At 39.2% G+C, this 17,029-nt stretch overlaps 1 pseudogene; it reads left to right on the top strand.

Moving 5' to 3' along the window:
- Positions 1-3,422: 3,422 nt before the first annotated feature.
- On the top strand, positions 3,423-4,590 carry LOC100659016 (olfactory receptor 8A1-like; annotated as a pseudogene).
- The last annotated feature ends 12,439 nt before the right edge of the window (positions 4,591-17,029 follow it).

Genomic DNA, 17,029 nt, shown 5'->3' with positions numbered 1-17,029 from the left:
TGACGATGATGGAGCTGTTGGTGGCAAGATATTACAATGTTGGCATTAGACGCTAAGCTTCTGAACCTGCAAAACAATTCTCCCAACTAAGGGAAAATTATCACACCTGAAAAACAAAAACATGGTTTACAACACAGGTGTAAATCAAGATTCTAATTGCTCCAATAGTGAGGACCCCAATCTCTGGAGTGACTGCTTCTCAGGAGAGGTTCTGCCTCTGTGTCTATAAAAAGATCCCAAGAATCCCAATCTTAGTGACCCATTTTCAAGACTGTCAGGTCCTTTGAGTAAGTATAGGACTAGATACAAAAAAATATGTATGTATTATTCTCTCATTTTCTGATATTTATTTCCTGATTGTTGAAACCAAGGAATTCCCTAAAAGTTCCAGGAGGCTGTGTTCCATTTTTTCCTCAGCACAGGTATTTAATGGCAGATTGAAAATAATTGTATGAGAAAAATATTTCCCCATGAACTCCTGTTTCTTTTTTTCCTCTTTTTTTTAATTATTGTACATTAAATGAAGGTTTACAGAACAAACCAGCTTCTCATTAAACAATTAATACACATATTGTTTTGTGACACTGGTTACCAACCCCACAACATGTCAATACTCTCCCTTCTCAGCCCTGGGTTCCATATTACCAGCTTTCCTGTCTCCTCCTGCCTTCTCATCCTTACCCCTGGGTTGATGCACTCATTTAGTCTTGTTTTGTTTTATGGGCCACTCTAATCTTTGGCTAAAGGTTGAAAGTCAGGAGTGACTTCATTACTGAGCTAAAATGGTGTCCACAGGCCACTTTCAGGGTTTCTCCAGTCTCTGTCAGGCCAGTAAGTCTGGTCTTTTTTTGTGAGTTAGAATTTTGTTCTGCATTTATCTCCAGCTCTGTCTGGGACCCTCTATTGTGATCCCTGTCAAAGTAGCCGGTGGTGGAAGCCTGCTCCACCTAGTTGTGTCTGGTGGAGAACGTGGTAGCTGTGGTCTATTAGTCCTTTGGACTAACCTTTCCCTTGTTGAATTCCTGATTCTAATGCAACCTATTTACAAGCATGGTTCCCTTCATCTCTAAACACTTTCATCTGTGTGCTGTGCTCTTATCGGCAGGAATCCTGAGCATCTGATGGCCTGGTAAAAATAGATTTTCCTATGCAATGGCATTTATGTCTGCTCTGCACTGAGTGAACAGTGTTTACCCTGCACTGCTTTGTAAAGCATTTTGAGTTCTGGAAATGGTATATTCAAAGTGGGTTTTCTATATTTCCTATTGTTTCAAGCTACTCAGATTGGGTTCAAGGGAATAGGTAAGATTTTTAAAAATATATTGTTATCTGGAGTGAAATTGTTTTCTTCTTTGTAATAAAACCACTTGCCATTCAGTAGTTTCTGACAACACTATGTGCCAATGCCCAAGATGCACCACAGATCAATTAATTAAATCAGAATTTCTGTGGGTGGGACCCAGACAACAATACTTATTAAATACTCCAGGCAGTTGCACTATGTAGCCAATGTTGAGAACCACTGTCTTAGGTCCTCAAACCCCAAGAAAAAACAAGAAATTCCAGCCACCTAATGACATCTCATATTTTTATACATTCTGAATATTTCAAAAAAATATTTCTAAATGTGCATAATCCCATGTCATTTTTACAACCACCTTGGGAATTGATATTATTAATTCCTTCATTTTTCAGGTGCAGCAGTTGACTTGCCGCGCAATGATTCAGGTGTAACTAATATATCACCCTGACGCTGCACAGATTTGAGATAGGTATTCATATGCTCACATTCAGTGAATATTTGGAAATGGCATAAACGACAGGGAAATCTCACTTTTACTGCAAAACATATCTCCAGCTTCAAAATATGAAACCTACTACTTCTTTCTTCTAGAATAAAGGTTATCAAACATTATCCTGCATAAGCATCATCTGTAGAGTTTGTTAAAACATGGATTATTGGGCTTGGACCCCATCCCCAGGATTCCTGATCCAGTAGGTCTGGAGCAAGGCCTGAGAGCTGGCATTTCTAAAAAGCCCCAGGTGATGCCAATGGTCCAGTGACAACACTTTGAGGACCAATGGTCTAGGATATTTGAAAAACAAAGTGGTAAAAGTTCAAGATCTTGGCCCCTTTTCATCTCATCTACATGATCTCTGAAATACTTAGGTGCTGGTCTTCCTCCCAGTAAACAGCAGGAGTGAGGGGCAGATGCATTAACAAAAAGTCTAGAAGTTTATAATTTTGATGAGATCCCATTTGTCTATATTTTCTTTTGTTGCTTGTGAGTTTAGTGTCATATCTAAGAATCCGGTGTTGAAGACTAAGTCCTGAAGCATTACCTCTATATTTTCTTCTAATTGTTTTATGGTTTTAGGTCATACATTTACGTCTTTGCTCCACTTTGAGTTAGTATTTGTATATGGTGTGATGTATGGGTCTACATTCATTCTTTTGCATGTGGAATCCACTTGTCCTAGCATCGTTTATTAAAGTGACTATTCTTTCCCTATTTTTTGGATTTGACACCATAGTCGCAGATTAATTGACCACACATGTGTGCTCTTATCATTGGACTCTTGATTCTATTCCATTGGTGTATAATATACAAGTGCCAGACTGTTTTGATTACTGTAGCTTTATACAGGCAGTCTCACTTTAGGAGCACCTGACTTACAGACAACACTTCCTTGCCCTTTATTGTTATGTAAATTTGCCCTCACTTTGAAATTAAAAAAAAAATTTTTTTTTTTGTAATGATTGAACCAACCCCACTCACAACAAATTCTTCATCACAATCATCTTCCATTGCTGCAATGAAGCTTTTAAATCATTGGAAAGACTTCGACGCTTTCCTTACACTAAAGTAAGGCTAAAAAAGAATTGTAGTTACCTGTTCCCACTTACCTGCACATTCAACTTAAAGACACTGTAATGAACAGACCTCATTCATAACCAAGGTCCTGCCTGTAATATGTTTTGAGATCAGGAAGTGTGAGTACTCCTACTCCATTCTTCTTTTTCAGTTTTGCTTTGGCCATTTGGGACCCTTTGCATTTCAATATAATTTTGAGGATTGGCTTTTCCATTTATGCAAAGAAGGCTATTGGAATTTCGATGGTGATTGTGTTACAATTATATATGGCATTAGGTAATATTGACATCTTGACAATATTAAGTCTTCCGATCCAGGCCATGACATGGATGAACCTTGAAAACATTAGGCTGAGTGAAATAAGCCAATCACGATACAACAAATATTGTATGAGCTCATTAATATGCTATACCTAGAATAGGCAAGTGTATAGACATTAGAGTTTAGAAGTGTTTACCAGAGGCAGAAGACAGGAGCAAAAGCAGAAGCATTTTTAGAACACATTGAGTTTCTGTTTATGGTGATGAAAAAATTGGCAGTGGATGTTGGTGATTGTTGCATGACATGATTGATACAATAAGTCTCACTGAATTGTACTCCTGAAAAATGTTGAATAGGCCAATATCACGTTACATTTTTACAACAAACAAAGAAAGAAACAGTCCGGGATCTCTAAGCTTGAGACGAATGCTCAAAACTACATTCATCAAGGATGATTACAGCTTTTCATGAAGCTTTTCTTTCCCAGCCCCAGGAGAATGCCTGCAGAAAATCACTCTACTGTGACAGAGTTCATTTTGGGGGATTAACAAATGGGCCAGAGCTCCAGCTCCCTCTCTTCTTCCTCTTTCTAGGGATCTAATGATCACCTTGGTGGGGAACCTGGGCATGATCATGCTCATTTGTCTGAATTCCCAGCTTCACATCCCCATGTACTACTTCCTCAGCAATTTGTCATTTGTAGATATGTGTTACTCCTCTGTCATTACTCCTAAAATGCTGGTGAACTTTGTGTCAGAGAAGAACATCATATCTTATGCAGAATGCATGTCACAGCTCTATGTTTTCCTTGTTTAAGTCATTGCTGAGGGTTACATACTGACAGTGATGGCCTATGACAGCTATGTTTCATCCACAGCCCTTTGCTTTATAACATCATTGTGTCATATCAAATCTCCTCTGTTCGTGGCTGTGGCCTACATCATGGGGCTCATTGGTTCAACAGTAGGGATCACCCTCATGTTAAAACTGTCGTATTGTGAGAGCCTCATCAGTCATTATTTCTGTGACATCCTCCCTCTCATGAAGTTCTCCTGCTCTAACATCTATGACATTGAGCTCACAGGTTTCTTTTTGGCTGGATTAAACATTGTAGTCAACAGTTCAACAGTCCTTGTCTATTATGCCTTAATCCTCTCCAGCATCCACCACATCAGGAGCACAGAGGGCAGGTCCAAAGCCTTCAGCACCTGCAGTTCCCACCTTACAGCAGTGGGAATCTTCTATGGATCTACTGCATCCATGTATCTAAACCTTCCACAGCCAGTTCCTTGGCTCAGGAGAATGTGACCTCTGTGTTCTACACTACAGTGATCACAATGCTGAACCCCCTAATTTACAGTGTGAGGAACAAGAAGGTGAAGGTTGCCACGCAGAAAACACTGAGAAGAAAACTGACGTGATGCAAATATTATTATTCTTTCTCCTTTTTAAAAGTAAGTTGTTATAAATACTAGAGGAAAGTCCAACTCTGGACGGGTAACACCAATTCTCCACATCGTTGGTAAATAAGGCATCTTCTCATTCTTCTCTCTTCCTTCCCACCCTCTCTCACATCTTAGTATTGCAATCAGCTATTTTAAGTTCGTATGTTCTTTTATTTGGGATCTATCCTGAGCCTTTTGCTAAAAATTTATTAACTTAATTGTAATTTAACATAAATTTTAAATTTTCAGCTCTGAGTTTGAGAGTCATTCATTGTTTTATCACCTTCTATAGAGAAAATGGAAACCCTGGTGGCATAGCGGTTAAATGTCATGGCTGCTAACCAAAAGGTCAGCAGTTCAAGCCCACCAGGCATTCCTTAGAAACTCTATGAGGCTGTTCTACTCTGTCCTATAGGGTTGCTATGAGTCAAGATCAACTGGATGGCAACGGGTTTGTTTTTTGTTGTTGTTGCTGTTTTGGTATGCAGAAAATATTATTACCATCTTGTAGCAATGGGATTGTTCTATGGATATGCTGCATTCATGTACTTAAAACCCTCCAAGGCCAGTACGCTGGCCCAGGAGAACATTTTCCAATTTCAGATGTCTTTTGAAAATAATTTCCCTATTTATACTATCTTCCAGATGACCAAGGAGATATTAGGCACTACTGCAGTCTTTTTTCCCTCCATAAATAACTAATCAATCTGCATATCCTGCTAACCTGACTCAGTAAATCCAATCGGCATATGGCACAATGTCTTTCCATATTTGCTTAGAAAATGATCAGAGAGGCATGTTAAAGTATCAGTGGCCTTGCACTGCAAAAGATTTGTAGAAATTCTTTTAATTGTAATTTATAATAGTTGTAGAAACAATATTGTAGCAATGGGTATCAGTATTTGTCATTTTTAAGTATCTTAGGCACTATGGAGCACTGGTGGTACAGTGGTTAATAGCTAGGCTGTCAACCAAAAGGTTGGCAGCTTGAATCCACCAGCCACTCCTTGAAACCCCTGTGGGGAAGTTCTACTGTGTCCTGTAGAATCAGAATCAACTCAACGGCAACAGCTTTTTTTTTTTTTTTTTTTTGCTTTATACTGCATCAGTCAGACACAGAAAATTAAAATAACCCTAGATTTCTCAAGTAGAAAGGGATTTAATAATGAGGATTATATTCTCAGTTTTTGTTTTTGCTTTTTAATAATTGGATAAACAGGGGCTAGGGAGCCCCTACTGGACTATTAAGTCCAAAGGCATTCGAGAATAGATTTGGACCCTGGTGGCGTAGTGGTTAAGTGCTACATCTGCTAACCAAAAGGTCAGCGGTTCAAATCTTCCAGGCACTCCTACGAAACTGTATAGGGTAGTTCTACTCTGTCGTATAGGTTCTCTGGGAGTCAGAATCAACTTGACGGCAAAGGTTGTTTTTTTTTTTTTTTTTGGTCAGAGGTCAGAAAACTCCTACTGCTGCTGTCACTGCTGCCACCACGAAAAATGCTTCTCAAGTCCAAACTGGTAAATAAACAACAGAAACCTAGACTGATATTCTACAAAGATGGGCCTCCATAGCCTTGCTTGTCAACAGCAAGCTGAAGGATGGTGGCCACCTCAATCCCACTTCTTAAAGCTCACATGAGTGCATTTAATTAGTAAAAACTAATTTATACTCAGAACTCTAGCTGAAAATGGTCTTTGGAATTTTTAACCACTCTGAATAGGAGTGCAGAATGGAGCCATTCCAAAATGTCCACCATATCCATTTTCTCATGGATCTTGTCTCCTAGAACTGAGAGATCTAACACGAATGAACTCCTTAAAAAGCAATAAACCAGAATGCATTGCTGTCTAGTCAATTCTGACTCATACTGACTCTATAGGGCAGAGTCGAACTGCTCCACAGAGTTTCCAAAACTGTAAATCTTTACAGAAGAACAAAATGTCTTTATTACCTAAGGTGAGAAATGGCTCTTTTTTAAATAAAAACTCCAAAATTGAAACTTGTAAGGAAAAAAATTTGGGTGAATTTGATTATGTCAAAGCTAAGAAATCCTTTTCAACTAAGAACCCCCGTAGACAAGAGTAATAGAAAGAAAATAGAACGGAAGAAGATATTTGTCATGTCTAAAGCTGACAAGTAATTAATAACCACAATATATAAGTAAATCCTGAAAATCAACAACAACAAAAAACTCAACAGAAAAAATGACAACATATAAGAACAGGCAATATCTATGAGAGAAAATCCAAAATGCTGCCAAACATAAGAAGAGATGTCCAAATGCATTACTAGTCAGAGAAGTGTAAATGAGATTTTTCTTTATACCTACCAGATTGGCAAAAACTAGATCTAGTGGACATGTAGGAATATACTTGCACTTGTGGCCATTAAGGATAGTAAGATAACATTAGTTGGGGAAATGTAGTATATGTATTCCTAGGATCTAGCAATTCTGGAACAGGATATGTATCCCAAAGGAATTCTCTCACAGGCCTAAAACATGTACAAACATGTTCACTGTAGCATTATTGTATGCTAAACTTGGTCATCATCTGGAGAGTAGATAGATAAAATATGGAGGCACATCATGGAAACTGTGAAGCAATGAGCTAGCTGTTGACATTGCAACATAGATAGACCTTAGAGATACAGTGCTGTGTAAAAAAGGTACAAGATATGAAACACAACTTATTTATATTAAAATACTTATTAATACCAATGTACATTTGTCAAAATATATATACACATATATACATATATACACATATGTATGTACACATACCACCATGTGTCTGTCTGTTTGTCGTATTATGGAGGTATATGTGTATATGCTCCTTAGAAGCAAAGAAGGTGAGACAAAGTTCACATACTTTGGATATGTTATCAGGAGTGAACAGTCCCTGGAGAAAGACATCCTGCTTGGTAAAGTAGAGGGTAAGTGAAGAAGAGCAAGACCCTCCATGAGATGGATTGACACGGTGGCTGCAACAATGGGCTCAAACATAACAAGGATTGTAAGGATGGTGCAGGACCAGGCAGTGTTTACTTCTGTTATACATAGGGTCCCTATGAGTTGGAACCAACTTCACAGCACTTAATAGCAACAACAACTTAACAAGAAAAAGACAAACAACCCAAACAAAAAAATGAGCAAATGACCTGAATAGACATTTCATCAAAAGCACATAAAAAGATGCTCAACATCAGTAGCTATTACCACAGCAAAACCAAACCTGTTCCCATCAAGTGGATTCTGACTCACAACAACTTGATGGGAGAGAGTAGAATTTCCTCATAGGGTTTACAAGGAGTGGCTGGTGATTAGAGCTACTGACTTTTTGGTTAGTGCCTGAAGGCTTAACCACTGCACCACAAATCAACTCGATGGCAACGGGTTTGTTTGGTCATTAGCTATTAAGGAGAAGTCAAAACCACAATGTGATACTACTTCTCTCCCTCTTAGATGGCTAAGAGTAAAAAAAATAATAAAAGTTAGAAAGCACGTGGAGAAGTCAGAACCCCCATCCACTGCTAGTGGTAGTGGCATCACTATGGATGGTGTCACCCAGTGCAGTAACTCATGGTGTCACCACCCTGGTTTCCTATCAGGAAGTTGTATTGTGCTGCATGGAGTCACTATGAGTCAAACATGACTCAGTGACACCTAAGAGCAACAATAAGATTTTGACCGAAAAACAAGGAGAATAGCGGGTGCTAGAGCTCTGATCCATCCGTCAACTCAGAAGGGATATAATAGTCACTGACGAGCCATTTTCCCTAACCAATTTCTTCTGGGAATGATCTTTCGAGATAACAAAGAACAGTGGTAGAGGCAGAATCAATTCCTTGAGTCCAAAATGAGAATTCTGTTATTGTAACATGAAAATTGCTAGTCTTGACAGAACAGAAGCTGAATAATCTAGGAATATCTCTTTCTACCTTTTCTGTACCCTCTCCTAATAAATCCGAAGGTGTCTTTTAAAACGTCTCAAAGCGCCGTGGCTTCCCAGGGGGAGACCAGCAATGCTGTCTGGGCTGTACCAGGGTGTGCAAAAAGAAACCCATTCCACATTTCACAAACAAAGCAGCAACATATCAGCCAGATTCAGTGTCCCAGATTGTTCAGGTATGTGGCCTTGAAACAATAGATAGAAATAGGAAGAGATCTAGATACACTATAATTTCACCCTCCTTTTTTTCTCTTTAGTCATCACCAGGACTGACCAGGAGGACAAGTAGTTCTCAAAACATTCAGTTCTCAAGGTTCTGTGTTAGTGTCTTAGGCTGGATTCTCTAAAGAGGCAAAACCAGTGAAAGTATATGTATATGTATATGTATATGTATATGTATATGTATATGTATATGTATATGTATATGTATATGTATATGTATATGTATATGTATATGTATATGTATATGTATATGTATATGTATATGTATATGTATATGTATATGTATATGTATATGTATATGTATATGTATATGTATATGTATATGTATATGTATATGTATATGTATATGTATATGTATATGTATATGTATATGTATATGTATATGTATATGTATATGTATATGTATATGTATATACACACACACATACAAATATATATATACATATATGTATATATATGTATATACATGCATACACAGAGAGATGTATATCAAGGAAATGGCTAATGCAGTTGTAGAGGCTGGCAAGTCACAAGTCCATTGGTTAGGCATCAAGCTGGAGGCTTCTCCTGACTCACATAAGCTGAGGGGCTGACAAACACAAGATCAGCAGGTAAGATTGCAGGCTGCTGATTCACAGCCTACAGAGGATGATGAATCCCAAGATTGGCAGGTAAACTGTCAGCTCAAGTCTCAAGAACCAGAGGTCAGATGATGACGAGCCAGATTCAGGGTCCAAAGTGAGTGTATTGTTGGAACATCCATTTTACATACTGGAAGCAGCCCACACCACCAAGGAAACTTCCTTTCAACTGATAGGCTTCTCACAGCATACCTCATCGTGGAGATTACATCATTAGATAACTGCCAATTTACCTCAATACCTAATTGCCAAACTACATCATAACTGCCAAACCACTCAGAATCATGGTCCAGCCAAGTTGACACACAACCTTAAACACCACGGCCCACCCCTTGTCAACCTACACGTGTACACACCTCCTTAAACTATATATCATCTCTAAATAAAGTCATACCTGCATGTAACATAATACAAGTAACACACACACAATGGAAAACACACTAGCTCCATTTACACCTTATATTTTGTAAGTGAAGAAAAAAAGATTTGATGCACACATACAAGGAGGAAATACTCATAACATTTACAGTTGTCAATTTTGCAATTGATCGTGTGGCCGTAGCTGGTATTTACAATGACATTTTTTCAAAGTAGGAGGGGACAGGAAAGCTGGTAAAAGAGAACCCAGGGCTGAGAATGGAGAGTATTGACATGTCGTGGGGTTGTTAACCAATGTCATACAACAATGAGTGTACTAGCTGTTTGATGAGAAACTAGTTTGTTCTGTAAACCTTCATCTAAAGGTCAATTAAATAAATAGAACTATCTTCTTCCACCAACCACTTTGTATTCCATTTACCCAAAGCAGGCACCTCAGCTGGTCATTGTTGTTTGCCTGATGTAGTGACCCAAACCTTCATTCCTGAAGGGTTTGGGCCATTACTAGCCATGTCGGATTTGGGTTGCTGTAGTTTTTCATTGACTTTAATCACAGGATATGGTAGCACGAACAAACGTCCTAAGTGATTTTCTATATTCCACACATACTCTTCTTTATGTCTATTATTATATAATATCAGTGCAATTTCCTCTTGGTAATCACAATCAATCACACCAACCAATACAGTAAATCCCTTTTTGCCTGTTGAAGAAGAGTCATGAGGAGCCCAAAGTGGCTGGGTGACATTCTTAACTTCCAGTTCAATGGAATCATTGTGGCATCTCCTGGTAGCAACATTCCTCCCTTTGGAACTAAGACCTCTAGACCACTAGAGGGTCATGGGGACAGGAAGCAAAAATTTTGCAAGTGTGTCACTAGGGGTAATAGTGAGTGGTGCCATTCCCATTTCCATCCCTTGATTTCTGGACCCATGAATCCTGGCTATAGGAGAAACAGCACCATACAGTGGACTGCAGTTTAGAGCATATACAGCCTCCTGGAGAACACTGCCCCAACCCTGCAAAGTACTGCCACCTATCTGGCACCATAGTTCTGTCTTTAGAAGGACATTCCATCTTTATATCAAACCAACTACTTCAGCATAATGGGAAACACGGTAAGACCACTGATTTCCATGAACATGGCACATTGTCACACGTATTTGCTGTGAAGTGAATCCCTTGATCTGAGGTGATGCTGTGTGGGATACCATGACAGTGGATAAGGCATTCTGTAACTCCATTGGTGATAGTTTTGGCAGAAGCACTACATGCAGAGAAAGCAAATCAGTATCCAGAGGAAGTGTCTATTCCAGTAAGAACAAAACACTGACCTTTCCATAATGGAAGCCATCCAATGTAATCAATCTTCCTCCAGGTTGCAGGCTCTTCACCTTGATAAATGGTGCCATATTAGGCACTCAGTGCTGGTGTTTGCTGCTGGCAGATTAGTCACTCAGCAGCGACTGTGACCAAGTCTGCTTTAGTGAATGTAAATCCATGTTGCTAAGCCCATGCATGACCCCCATCCCTGGCACTGTGGGTGCTTTGTTCATGAGCCCACTTGACAGTGAAGGGATTGGCCAGGAAATAGGATGACTGGTTTCCGGAGAACCCGTTATCCTTGCCACTTGATAGTTAAAATCCTCCTCTGCAGAGGTCACCCTTTGATGAGCCTTCCCATGAAACACAAATATCTTCACTTCCTTGGCCCATTCAAGGAGATCTATCCACATACCTCTTCCCTGTACTTCCTTGTCATCAATTTTCCAATCATATTCCTTCCAAGTCCCTGACCATCAAGTCAAACCATTAGTCACAGCTCATTAATCAGTATACAATTGCACATCTGGCCATTTCTGTTTCCAAGAATAGTGAACAATCAGGTACATTGCTCAGACTTTTGCCTATTGGGAGAATTCGCCATCACCACTGTACTTCAGGGACATCCCAGAAAGGGGATGTAGTGCTGCCGCGTATCACACAGATCTGTAATCCTGGCACAAGTTTTCTCTTCTTCAGTCAACTGATCATAAGGAACTCCTCATTAGGCCATAAGTGCAGACTGCAAAAGGACAGGTAATGTGACAGGAGTGGGGACCATGGGCATTTGGGCCACTTCCTCATACTATTTACTGTGGCTTCAGGTCCTACGTGGGCCCAATCTCATTTATGCCACTTCCATTTAATAAGGGAGTGCTGCTGTGCAAGTCTGACTTTATGACACTGTAGATCAGAGCACACTCAATTAATGATGAGCAGCTCAGGTCACGTGGTTACTTGGTAGCCTGTGCTTACATGTCCAGCCTCTACTAGGGCTCAGTAACAAGTCAAATCTTGTCTCTCAAATGGAGAGCAGTTATCTGCAGAGGATGGCAGGGCTTTGCTCCAAAAGCCTAAGTTCCTGAGCTGTTATTCATCAACAGGGGTCTGCCAAAGACCCAAATAGCATCTCTATCTGCCACTGACACTTGAGGCACCATTGGATGAGCTGGATCATATGGCCAACTGACAGAGCAGCTTACATGACAGCCTGAACCTGTTGCAGAGCCTTCTTTTGTTCTTGGCCCTTACCAAAACTAGCAGTGTTTTGAGTCACTAGAAAAAATAGGCCAGAGTAGCACACCCCAATGAGGGATATGAAACCTACAAGATCCAAAGAGGCCAAGCAGGCATGGTGTCTCCTTTTCAGTTGAAGGAGGGACCAGATGCAACAACGTTTCCTTTACTTTAGAAGGATTAACCCAATATAAATCACACCACCAGGCCCCTAGAAATTTCACTGAGGTACTAGGTGCCTGAATTTTTGTCAGGTTAATTTCCTGCACTCCAGCATGCAAACATCATACCAATAAGTCTAGAGTCATTGATACTTCTTCCTTACTAGGTCCAATCGGCATAGTGTCATCAATGTAATGAATCAGTGTGACATCTTGTGAAAGGTAAAGGTAATCAATGTCCCTGTAAATTATGACATAGGGAGAGAGAGTTGATATTCCCTGGAAGTAGGATATTAAAGGTGTACTGCCTGACTTGCCAGCTGAAGGCAAGCTGCTACTGGTGGTACTTTCAAACAGGTATAGAGAAAAGCATTAGCCAGATCAACAGATGCATAGCAGGTACCAGGAGATGTTCTAATTTGCTCAAGCAAATGGAAACACATCTGGAACAGCAGCTGCAATTGGAGTTGCAACCTGGTTAATTTTTTGATATCCACTGTCATTCTTCAAGATCCATTTGTTCTTTGCACAGGACAAATAGGAAAGTTGAATGGGGATGTGGTGGGAATCACCACCCTTGCATTCTTCAAGTTCTTGATGGTGGCAGTACTCTCTGCAATCCCTCCAGGAATGTTGTATTGATTTTTGTTCAGTGTTTTCCTAAGCAGGAGCGGTTCTAATGACTTCCACTTACCATTTCCTACCATAATAACCCTTATGAATTTTTTAATGAGAAATAAACTTCAGCTGTAAACTGTCACCTAAAGCACAATAAAATTAAAAATATATACATGATGCATCTACATGATAAATCCATGAAAAAAAAAATAGGATTCGAAATATATTTATTGTCAAAAATAGAGATCACATTATGACAAGCTAAACAACCTTTTATAACATGGTATATTGAGTATGATCTCACTGAAAGAAAATTTCCAGATGAGATGCTTCTTTCCTAATCTCTGAATCATGAAGTGCATCAGTTAGCTATTGCTGTATAACAACCATAATATCTCATCTGCATATAATAAGGAGCATTTCTTCCTTATAGGTCTACGACTTGATTGTGGCGCTCATCTTTTTGTACATGGGTGGGTGTTCTTCAGGATCTGCTCCACATGTGTTCATTGTGAGAATCAGTTGGCATGGACAACAGTTATGAAAGAGAAGCTCTTCTCAAGGCAATGGCAGAAGCACAAAAGGGTAAGCCCCACTATGAAAACACAATCCAAGCCCTGCTTACATCACACCTGCTAATATCTCATTGGCCAAATGGGTCACATTGCTGAGCTCAATGACAGTGGGCAGAGAAACATACTTCATGAGACCACGGCAAGGGCATGGACACATAATACTATGGAGGAATGAGGAATTGGGACCAAAAATGCAAACTACCACATTGAGGCATAGTATTCCTTTTTTCATACATTTTTTTCACACATTTTTTCACATCCCAAATTTGCAACAACAAATATGGGTGCCATCAAGAGTCAGAAAAAGAAAAGAGCATTTGTTAAAATAGATTAACATGCACAGAAATGTTTCCTTGATTGAAAACTCTTGCTTTCATGGTACTCTCAGCTATCAAGGACTCTGACCTCACCACAGCCTGAACCACAGGCAAAGGTAGTACATCCATAGGGTGAGGACAGATTAGGAGGCCAAAATGTCTCTCTGTATCTGCAGGGATGGGACCCATATTGAAGTACCCGAAATCAAGGATGCCTTACTCTCCTTCTTCTATCCCGTACCTCTTCTGTGATTAGATCCTCTTGTTTTTACCACTGCAATGTTCTCTGTTCCATCTTCTTCTAAGAGAAACATTCTTAAATGCCCTTTATACAAATTTAAAACAGGGGCACTAGGTATCTATATATGAAGTATACAGTGAGACATATATTACTGAATATGCATATACAATCTTTGGAGGATTCTTAAGAAATTGGCAACAACTGTTGCTTCTAGGGAGGGTAATTTAGAAATGGAATGACTAGATGGGAGGAAGACATGTTTTCGTTGCATAACCTGGCGTACACTGTTTATTTTTTCAAAGTACACAAGAATAAGTCAAAATAAGTTATTTTTTAAATAAATTTAGAGATGAGCCCGTTTTTCTCATGACTAAGCAGAGTCCCTAGAGATTAAATAATTTGCTTAAGGTCATGAAAAATCTAGAGGAAGTGCTGATAACTAGATGAAAGAATTCCAGCAGGGAGGGAAATAGGATTTATTGAGTACCTCACACAATATTCTCATGAGGTCAGGAGTATTTTCTCACTTTTAAAAATAGACAATATTCAGAAACATTAAGTAATTTGCCCAAAGTCACATAACTACTAACCTACTGAGTCAAAATGCAAAACTTGGACTGGACTATGGGATGGAAAATGATGCTGGTTAAGATCGAGCTTCTTGGATGAAGTAGACACATGAGACTATGTTGGCATCTCCTGTCTTGAGGGGAGATGAGAGGGCAGAGGGGAACAGAAGCTGGCTGAATGGACACGAGGAGAGAGAGTGTAGGGAAGGAATATGCTGTCTCATTAGGGGGAGAGCAATTAGGAGCATATAGCAAGGTGTGTATAAATTTTTGTATGAGAGTCTGACATGATTTGTAAACTTCCACTCAAAGCACAATAAAAATTAATTAATGAAAAAAGTGCAAAACATACAGCCTTCGTAAGACACGATTACAACCTACCTTATATGGCCTATTCACCTCAATCAGCTGACACTCACTCCATAGGTCTCAGAAATCAGTTCTTTTTTACCATTCTATGATGACTAAAGCCTAACTTTCACCCAACACTCTTAGTCTTATGATCTGTGTCATACCAAAGGGCAAAACTAAACACTCATCTAAACCTCCCATTTTTCCAATAGAAGATAAATTTCCAAAGGAATAGCTCTTAAGCATCTCCACAGCACTTAATATATCACTGATATTCAAAAAAACTTTACTACTAATAAATCATTCTGATCAAAGAGTTCCAATATATAATATAAAGCTGCACTTCTCTGTACACAATGCTGTGGAATTATAAACCAGTCCTAAGATGAATTCTTTCTTTCCTATATATACCTACATAACAAGTACTATCTACTGTTGTTGTTATAGTCGTGTGCCATCTACTCGATTCTGACTCATAGTGACCGTATAAAACAGGGTAGAACTGTCTCATAGCTATCTGCAGTGCCTTAATATTCAAAGGAAATTACCTCTTCTCCTTAGTGCTGCCCTGAAAAATAAACCAAACCAGTTGCCACCAATTCCAACTCATGGTGACTCCATGCGTATCAGAGTAGAGCTGTGCTACATAGGGCTTGAGATGACTGATTGTTAGGAAGATTTCCAGGTCTTTCTCTTGAGGCACCTTTGGGTGAATTGGAACCTACAACCTTTCAGTAAGCAGTCCAAAGTGCTAAATGTTTGCACCAACAACTAACTAAAAAAAACAAAAACCAAGCCCCCTGCCATCAAGTCGATTCCAACTCACAGCAACCCTATGGGATAGAGTAGAGCTGCCCCATAGGGTTTCAAAAGAGGACCTGTTGATTCGAACTGCCGATCTATTGGTTAGCAGCTGAGTTCTTTACCACTATGATATTAGCTAGAGCCCCAAAATTACTGCTCCTTTAGAGCCTCCAGACCCTTAGTTGATTACCATGCACCACAAAACTTTTCAATCATAGCTCAAACACTCAAACTAACCCATAAGAAAAAGCTCTAAATTCTGACTGTATATGTGACTTATATATGTATAAGTCACCATATGTAACTTTCCACTCATCATCTTTAGAACACTTAAACCTGTAAAAGTACTGATACATTAGACTGGATCCCTAGGGTTCCTTCCATACACAACCTCAGGAATGACCATCGTTGCTGCTACCTGGAGCTTAATGTACTAGACACCCACACACCCCAATCTTCACACACTTCTCATTCAGCCAAGATCAACTTAAGAATTTTCAACTCCTACATTCTTGGAAAAGAAAAAAGGTAATGGCCAAAAATTATTTTTTGAGAAGTTAAAAGACATTATTGTAAATGGAGTCACATTTTAAAGTGTTAGGGTATCATACTTTAAAATGCAATCTGTTGGGCTACACTGGAAAAAGAAAACAAGGCATAAACAAAAACAAAGTAGATTGGAATTCAAGGACCTGGAGTCCACTGGCAGTTGTGGCACCGAGTAATTGTAGTCCTTGGGCAACATATGTAATATTTCTGAGTCTCCATTGTGTGGTCTGTTAAATGAGAGGGCTACATTAAATGATATGCATGGTCCATTCAAGATTAAACAATCTTTGGTTTTTAGAAAAAATCTGCATAAGATAAAAAATGCTCGGTATAATCAAGGTGGGGTGAGAGTTAGAGAAAATGGGTCTGCATTAAACACTCACCCAAAAAGAAGGATGAAAAATTCCCTTTATGTTTAGGAAAGAAAACACTGCAGCTTGGATCCATCATTGAAAACACACACACTAGTAAACAAAGCATTAGATCTCCTTCTTCAAATACTGCTCCTTTC

Source organism: Loxodonta africana, chromosome 15 (assembly GCF_030014295.1).
Source record: "Loxodonta africana isolate mLoxAfr1 chromosome 15, mLoxAfr1.hap2, whole genome shotgun sequence".
In the NCBI taxonomy this organism is placed as follows: domain Eukaryota; kingdom Metazoa; phylum Chordata; class Mammalia; order Proboscidea; family Elephantidae; genus Loxodonta; species Loxodonta africana.
This window is presented reverse-complemented; position numbering and strand designations above follow the sequence as displayed.